Below are 9,566 nucleotides of genomic sequence, written 5' to 3'. Positions count from 1 at the left end.
GCTCTTTGATACGGCTATTTCACAATTGTTTTAAATGTTGCGATCTATTTATCGCCATGGAAAATTGCAGCCCTTTATTATGGTCTGGAAACTTTCATACTGCAAGAAATAGGACTGAGGGTAACGCTTGTGAAACAGAGCACCATCTATTTCACTGCCAGACTCCCCATGATGGTCTGAGTAGAAGTGAAAGATGTTTTTAAGCAAAAACCAAAATAAAACAAACAAAGATTTTTAGATATGCTGACATAAATTGAAAAGTAATTTCCTGGCATTAAAAAGGACAGTCCTTGTCTTAAAGAGCTATGCAGCACAGTAAAGGGGAGAGAGAGAGAATTAAATGGACCAGCACAAATAATCTTTGTTTTCAATGAAAATTAATAACAGCATCAACAGTGAAATGTAAGTGAAAGTCTACATATGCTAGCTCTAGTCAGATTGTCATTAAGATACAATGGATTACCACAGATGACTAGTAGTCAAAGGTTGTTTTGATTCTTTTCTTCCTATCTTTTTGCATCAAAGGAGAAAATGTCGCATAAAATTACTGCAAATGGATTAAGTCCCTAAGGACTCCATTCAGAAGCATGCTTCTCTCTGTGCTGAAGTTCAAGCATGGGAAGAGTCCACAGATTTGTACCAAGGAAGTATATTTACGATATTTCTCCTGCTGTTTTCCCAACCAATATTAACTATTAAGCACCAGTATAAGGAAAACTAAGAAAGGCAAAATAAAAAAGATTTTTCCTAAAGTTATGTCAAAATCAAAAAGTCAGCTGTGGCAGTGCTGTGTTGTAAAGAGCTTAGTGCTTGTTAGGACTGTCCAGAGGAAGGCTTGCTGGGGCACAGTGCTGGAATTTTCACCACTATTTTAGTGAAACACGATTGATGAATTTTATAATCCCTCTTCTGATACAGGGCAGGTATTTCATAACAAGCTACAAAAATAAAGAAGCCTTTGATCAGGTGTAGGAATGTACACCTGCTATGTTTCAAAGACAGTAAGACATGATTTTATTGGAAAGCCATGTATTGGAATCTGAATTTCATTCAAATGCCTGAGGAATAGTGATCCACTCGATGGGGAAGGGCCATCCAGCCATTTGGAGGTGATGGAGAGGAGGTGAGTGGTGAAATCAAGAGGAAGTGTCAGGGGGATGTCAGTAAATACGTTACAGTAAAGGCCATTGTGAAATTCTTGAGAAGGGTTTCCTTGCTTTGTGGTAAATTGGTGGGAGGAGGGGAGACAAAATGGCCACAAGGAAGGCAACAAGAAGATTGAAATAGGATTTTTTAAATCATTGTACACTTGTAGTCTATCAACAGAAAACTACTGTGAGGGCACAGCTTCAACACAAACATGTAAAGTAAAGAGTCACCCTGCATATTCACCAGGAAAAGCTTTCTTAAGGGCTGTTAACTTTGAAATAATTTAGAAATACATTGGAAAAAAATTCCTTCAAATAGTACTAATTCTTTCACAGCCTTTTAATAAAATACTTTGGGAATGCTACATTTATCACTTACACTTAATTTATTATTGCTTTATGATTAGCTATCTATCTGCTGCATGCATTGGGCAGATTCTTCAGGTTCTCGTTCACTGTGAAGGCTTATCTGACCCTTTTGGCTTTGTCCTCAAAAAACAAATAATGAAATTACAGGACGCTAGCAGAAGAATTCGGAGTTTCCAAATGGCGTTTCCAAAAAAATTTGACCTCTGGTGCCACCTTGTGACTGTCGAGAACATGGACAAGGGATAGTATTTCAACAGAAACTCAAATAGTGGAGGGTCATATACTGACACTATTTCTGAACTGCCATAATAAAGAGAGATAAAGTAGTTCAGCATATCATGGAAAACGAGGATTTTCTATTTCCCCTCTTCTCCAGTTTCTTCACGGGTTTCAAAAAGAACAAGTAGAAAAAAAGAACTAGCTGATGGATTCTCAAGGGGAGAGGCAAAGAGAAGTTTTTCAAATCACTGACAGACAGTCGTAGAATATGAAAACCCAACACATCACCAGACCTCCCTAAAACCACAGTAATTGTGTGTGGGTGTTTACAACAAACCTTGTGCTTGAAAGACTCATCCATCTTGTGGTACGTCTCTCTTATTCCGAAGACTTGGGCAAAGAAAGGGGAACTTCCAATAGACACCGACCGCTACAGAAGGTGCCATGGCAAGGGGATGCAGCTAAGCAGTCCTGTGTGTTTGTCTAGCATAAAGACAAAATGACATAAATTTGTTTCAGGAAATTAGGCTGGTTTTCCATCTCCATTCCAGAGGTGGCCTGTGCCCAATTCTATCAATTGCTATGTGCTTTTATTGTATGCCCATTTTGCTTCAAATCATTGGAGTAATGCACGCAAAAAAAGTTATTTTAAAATCTGGGCTTTAGTTTTAATGTCTTGCTTTCCAACCTATTCAAGTGCCTCCTTCATTCAGTGGGACCAAATATAGAAAAGCTAAACAGATGGCTTTTAAGGAGTTCAGATTTACAAGAGTGTGGCAAGGTGCCCATTACCGTATTGATTATTGTTTTCTCTGCTATTCTTCGCAAATCAGGGAATCATAATATTTCTAGCATTGTCTGAATAAAAGTGGAAATTAGATCTTTTTTGTTCCTTGATTATGCTTTGCTGAATTTTACATTAAATTGATCACTCTGATACTAACAGTAGTTTTCTGAGCAGTTGCAGGTAGTATTGCATAACATGCATTTGTGACTGGCAGTAATAACTTACCTTGGCAATTAAACTTATTCTTCCTCTTTCAAACTCTGCTTAGTCCTTTAGTCTTATCTGCATTAAGTGGTTGCAGGTCATTATAAAAAAACTGCCAGATGATTTTTCAAGAACCTTGATGAATGCAATTTAATGTATGAAGAAAATTTTTAAATTTCTCATTGCTCAGTTTTATCCATTTTAAATTTCAACACTTTCATCTTTTCCACAACCACCTCTTGCCATATTCTAACCTGTGCTAGAACTTGGCTGCTAAACAGCTAATAAAGATCTTAGAAATTTCTTGGGAGCTTATGGCAGGCTTCATGAAATCCAGTTGAATTGTAAAGGTTCTTCTGCTATTTCTGCCATTTTACACTGAAGCGCTTCACTCTTTGTGGAGTCATGTATGTTTAATTATGGGCATGATTAGGAGTTTTTAAACATATTTTTCTTTGCACTGAACATTTCAGTTAGTATGAGTTTATTGGCAAATTGAATGTTGATAATTTCTGAATTGGTAATATTACTTCCAAATACCTGTTCAAAGAATTACTTATTTCAAATAATAACTGGATATGAATAAATACGATACATTTCTAATTATTTTTGCTAACATTGTTTTTTCAAAAAATACTTGAGGTTTGTATGCGGACTTTTTTTTCATAATATGAAATTACCATTATGTGGAAGTGTTTGAAATATATAAAAGCTTGTCTCCAATTGACTGAGGCAAGTGCTTCTGGAGCATCTGAAAACAGGATACTTGATATTATGAAAACTTGAAGGTTTTGTTAATCTATGGTTCATCTACCAGGTCTAGAGACAATGCAGTAGTTGAGTATTTTTATCCTGCACTGATATGAACCTGTAGCAAGTTACCTGAACTTGTTCAATTCCACTCCAAAAAATTTAAATCGTGAGATTTGGAATTTATATTTTTATCTATATGCATATTTAGCCTACTATTAAGGAAAATACACAAATATAGTATATGAAACTCTTACAAATATACAACTGAAAACTTACAAAGAACTTCCAGTCTCCATAGATTTATTAGCACAAAATTAACTGGGGGAAAAAGTACTTTCAGTGAAGCACCAGTGCTGCTACAAAGCTCTACACTGGAGAAGAATTTACCTTTTCTCTTTAATTCAGAATACAAAGTGCTTCCCTAAGACATGGTTTGGCTGTAGGTAAATTGTTCGTACTGCCTAAAACCACTAGATGTAGCTGTTGATGCTTACAGCAGGAAGATCGCGCACACCCAAATACACACCCACACCTGCCTGCCCCCTCCTCCTCCCCTTCCCCAGCCGGGTATTTGTAGGTGATGTAAGTGATGTTTTGGATTGATACTTTTTTAAAATCTAATCTTCGTATATGGCTTTCCTTACAATATTACGTAGGTCTTTTTGCAGTCTCTGAATTTGTCAGTCCCTCTTCCTTAGACATGATACAAGTGGGTAGTGTAAAATTTAAACACTCTATGACTGTTCATTAATTAATTAGAAATAATGAAATTAGAAATTAATTGAAAATAATTGAATACGTATGCTTCCAGCAATTGGCCTGGCATTGTGACTGAAGTGGTACAGGGCAGGTTTCTCTTGCAGCATTGATGCATTTTCCATAGCTGGGAAATAGCAGTAACCTGATGAGCTGCAACTGCCACAATACCAGATGGATCCCTGAAAATAGGAATCCTGTACTAATCTGTCCAGATTATTGAATTCAGTGGCCACTTGGCAACGTATCAGGGAATGCTTGTAGAACTGAATCAAAATAGGTTTTATTTTCAGTTACATCTAGAAATGTTCTCTATCCCTTTTTTTACCCTTTTTGTGGGAAATGCATCTAAAAAGTTACACACTGCTTTTATTTATATTGCTTTTTAAAGTTATTTTGTTTTCAGCTACCTGTGCCACGGTAATATTTAGCATTGTATTGACATTACCAGTCTGTAAAATTTTGCTAGAATTGCCAGTTTAATTAGGAAAATTATGAAACAAAAAAATACAAAATAAAATATGTAATTAAAAAGCCCAAACCAATTACCTTATCAATAAAAATAAGATATGCATGTAAGCATATACAAGAATTTTTTGCATCATTTTTTTCTGCAATGAATGAGACAAGTATGTTTGCAGGCATGTGTATTTGCATTTAGATGTTTCTCTAGGGTGTAATTGTAAAATGTACATTTAGGGAGAAAGTGACAGAAAAGATGGATAAGGGCGGTGGAGAGAGTCATGGATTTTTCTTGTTGCCATGCTTCTTTCATGCCCTGTGGATGAAGAAGTACTGAAGTTAGGGATTTGATGGTACTATTCATTTGTAGCTGATAAGTGCAAACAAATATTTAGTATAACAAGGTGTCAGTTTTAGAAGAATATTAATGGCTGACTGTTGACAAGCACCCATAGCTGTGCATTTATGAATGTTGAAGAACTGGGAAAAATGCATGAATTTTGGGGTTTAGTTTGCTGTTCGTGAAAGTGTTTTATTTGTTATTAACAAATTTTTATACAGAAATTGTTATACATACAAATGAGCAGTAGAAGACTGGCATCTACACTCTTACCTGAATGAAGTGAACACCCTGCAGATTCAAAAGACCTACAACATAGGGTGTCATGCACTCCCATGTGCACCTGTCCTCTGAGCCCATGTCCTGTTCTCAGTTGTGTTTCTGTGACTTTGTACAGATCCTAATGTGACTGCTGGGTTATAAATACGCTTACATCAGCATTTGTAAACTTGTTTGTGCTTTGAGTCCACGGTTCACAGCTGATTTGTGCAGAAGCCCTGATAACTTGTCCAGACATCATGACAGCTTGTCCAGACATCGCATGGCAAATGCCTGGGCCAGGCAACAAGGCAAGTGGATCATAAATGAAAGAACCACAGTGAGAGCATTATAGGTATTTAGAGGAAATCCAGAAGCAAAGCTAGGGGAATTTTGCCATGAGATACTCTAGAACTCAAAGTAAAATTAATCCCTGAAGAATTAAGTTAATAATGAAGCGCACTTGTTTCTTAAGCATCATTCCCTGTTCAGCCAAGGCAAATTCACTGCAGTCTCTGAGCCAGGAGAAAAACAGCAGCAGTTTTACCCTTTCTAGTAATCTACTCCCTGCTGCTGCTGACTTTGACACAGTTTTGCCCTCTCTGTGCCAGTTGTTTCCCCTCTCCTCTTCCCTCCTATTTCCTCCCCTTCCCTTATGTTTAGGATAGCTGCTGCAATTGAGGGATCTAGGTCTTAAAGTTAAAAGCTGCATTACAAAACATGTACACAGGACAGAGAAATTGTACAGAAACTACCATGGAAATGTCTACCAAGAAAAATATGTGAATCATGGTATAAAAAGTAATTTTTTAATTTCAGTTTCCACCATTGCACTCCATCTGTGCTTCATAACAGGGAACTGCTTTCCTTGAGTTATGAACTCTGCGCTGCCCCTAACAATGGTACAACAAAACAATTTTAATTTGTATGTTTATGGTACAGAAAGTCATGAAAACAAGCTCTCTATGTTTGCACTAGTTTTGTATAGTCTACAAAATAATTAAAGTCTAGAGTGACCAATTTTCATATTTTCTTTAGATATCTGGAAATGCAAACAAAAAATACCATAGCAGTTTAAAAGTTCCAACAATGACTCAGTCATTTTATTAAAAAAAAAAAAGAAGAAAAAAGGAAAAAAAACCCCAAATGTTGAAACCAATGTAATTTGTTTTACAATAACCTTTATTTTAATCTAACCCGTCCAAATGTTGGGGCGGAGATGGGTGTAGTTTGACTTTTTGGGGTTTTGTGGATTTTTTGTTGGTTTTGGGGTTTTTTTGTGTTTTTTACCCATTTATTTAGGAGCAATTCATTAAGAAATTTAAAAATTGATTCTGAAATTGAGTTGTTTGCTGCCACACAAAGGTGTTTACTTGGAAAAGAATTGCAAATGCAATGCATTACAAATATTCTTGATTTGTTTTAAACTATCTAATCTCACTACTGACTAATTGTTTAGGCTGCTATGATTATAATTAATTGGTTGATCGAGTTCAAAAGAGATCACTCACAGTCAATGCTTAGGATTGCTGGTGGAGAAAAGTAGGATGCAGGTAGTGTGATCTATTTAGAGCTGTCACAGCCTAATAGAAGGGCGGCTGCATCCAGCATCAGAGTTTCAATAGCCTTTTGAGGATGTTGTAGGGAGTAGTGGAGTGATTTGGCCTAAAAGTTACATGTGCCTGACCCACTGATGAGCCTGACCTTTGATGAAAAGCTTGTGAGATACAGGTCAGTATAAACTTTCAATCTGGAGAACAAAACAGAGCTATGGGAATAGTCCAGGTTCAAAAGACAGCCCTAAATGACAAACCTAGACTACTGGTATCGTCTCAAATAGCTGTTGTCACATACTCCCCTTTTGGTTAGACCTAATTAATCTTCAAGTAGGTGAAAAGCCTTTTTGACCCTGGAAATTTTTTAATGCCTGTCTTGGGCTGAGACAGTTTAAAGAGGCGAGCAGTCTGGAATGAGTAACTTCCTCCTTGATTCCAAGCAATCTCTTCTCACCCATGATGAACGAGATATGACTAGATACAAGTGAAAAAATAGCAGTTTAGTAAAAGAATGCCAACAGGCAAGGGAAAAAGGGAAAACAACAAATTCACGATCTGCCACACGACCAAAGAGACACAAAATGCTGGAGATGCCCTTCTTGAGACCGTGCCCAGCAGGGACGGCCTCGGGCTTGTAGGACTGAGGGACAAGATGGCAACAGATGCCTGCCAGGGCTCACGGGGCAGGTGCAGCAGCGCTTGGAGACCGGACGGTTCCCCAGGGCCGGCACCGCACCCAGAGGCCCAGCAGGGTGGGGGACACTCGGGGTTCTCTGTCCCCTCTGTCCCGGGACACTCGGGGTTCCCTGTCCCCTCTGTCCCGGGACACTCGGGGTTCCCTGTCCCGGCCAGAGCGGGGCCACTGCGGCACTGCGGGACAGAGCCTCGGCTGTGGACAGGCACCTGCGGAATCCCGCCCAGGGCAGCCCAAAACCCCTGCTGCAGCCCCTCCAAGATGAGGGAAAACTGAAAATGGAAGAAAAACCCCTTTGCTTGAGCAGAAACCAAACAGCACGCGAAGCAAATAGCATGCGGTAAAGAAGCTCCCCGCGAGAGACAGTTTTAAAATTGTATCATGTCTCTCCCCAGACTGTAGGGTTTTACAGACACAGTAACAATTTTTGGACATAGATATGGAATGCAATCAGATTATGAACCACAAAAGAATGCCTCGCAAGAGAGAAAAAAAAAAAAAAAAGAGCTGTTGAGCATGGGCTCATCTGCTGGTGTACATGAACATTATGATGTTTTAACCAAAACTTACATCATATTTTTATTCAATATGTATTTTTTACAAGTACTAGCATTCTTCACCAGAACTAAAATTACCAAATTCTATTAGTGAATACTTTACAAGAATATATTTTTACAGTATGGTTTGTTGCATTCAGACATTGAAATAGGCAGAGCCAAGAAAAGATCAGTGCAGCTACACAAGTATCAAGTTGTGTTAAAAAATACATTTAAGCACGTACTCACACACAGTAGTTCTCTACTGATGTTACATTACAGAATGCATCCCCAAAATCACTGTCAATCATTTAACACGATAATGTCCTTAAAGTTCCCCTGTAGATGCCTTGGCAGCTCTTTGGCTTCCATTAGTCTCCAAAGCTTGTGCTTTAAAACATCTCACAGTTCAAATAATGAAGCCATTTAGCACATTGTTTGCTATGGGATGTAGAAAGAATAGTTGTTTTCATTTTATGGGAAATATTCATGAAAGCGTGAAAACACACTCAAATCCAGAAAATGTAGAAGAGCAACACTCTGTAACAGTGCTAAGAACGGATGCTGAGGCCAATGGCACGGGTGGTACAGGAGCTGAGAAGAGACCAGAGTGGCTGTTCATACGTCTTTTGCTTTCTGATTTCACTTACCTTTTCAAATTGGTTTCTATTTCCACTGAAAGTTTTGGAGGACATCCTTAAGCAATTTGAAGTCATTTCCAAAGCAGGGGCTTTGTTTTCACACTTGTTCTAGACACATGGGGAATTTTCCTAAAATCCTCTTTGCACTCATCGAGTGCCCCACCTTTATTCTGGAATTCCCACTGCTTCCAGGATGTCATCCTCTAGAAGTTGCAGAAGAGTTAAAAGCCTAATTTGTGTTGCACACATACATTTCAGATACAAAAGCTGTCTAATTTTTTGATGGAGCTGTATGCTTTGGCACTGAAGAAATATGATTACTTCCATAACTTAGTCAGCAGGTCCAATGAATAGGGACAATGGTTCAAATTAATTTTCATTTAATTTTATCCCTCTAGCCAAGCATCTTAGTTATGTGGTCTTTTAGGAACAGAAACAGCAAGTGAACAAAACTGTGATAGCGAATATCATTGCTTATGAAATGTGTCTCATTAAATTTGATTTTTCTTTTCAGATGAACAAGAATTTAAAAATGACATAATGGAAATAAAAACTGCTGGAGGGGATCGTTGTAATTTTTCAATTTTCCTGCATTCTTGAAGGAAAGCTTAAGACAAATGGATGCCAATAAAACTCATAGAAAATACATATCTAACATTCCAACCGGCATTGTAAGAAATGTTTATCTGGCTGTGTTCTGGATATGACATACTCCCCCATCACCCTATCACCTAAAGGCATGTTCAAGCCTTTTCTGAGTTAATCTGACTCATTTTTTCTAATTTTGTACAGAAGTAAGAAAGTCAGCATTCTTCTGATACATATTCAGATATTGTGTACAAC

This window comes from Haemorhous mexicanus, chromosome Z, assembly GCF_027477595.1.
Source record: "Haemorhous mexicanus isolate bHaeMex1 chromosome Z, bHaeMex1.pri, whole genome shotgun sequence".
Classification (NCBI taxonomy): domain Eukaryota; kingdom Metazoa; phylum Chordata; class Aves; order Passeriformes; family Fringillidae; genus Haemorhous; species Haemorhous mexicanus.
Note: the sequence above shows the minus strand (reverse complement) of the source record.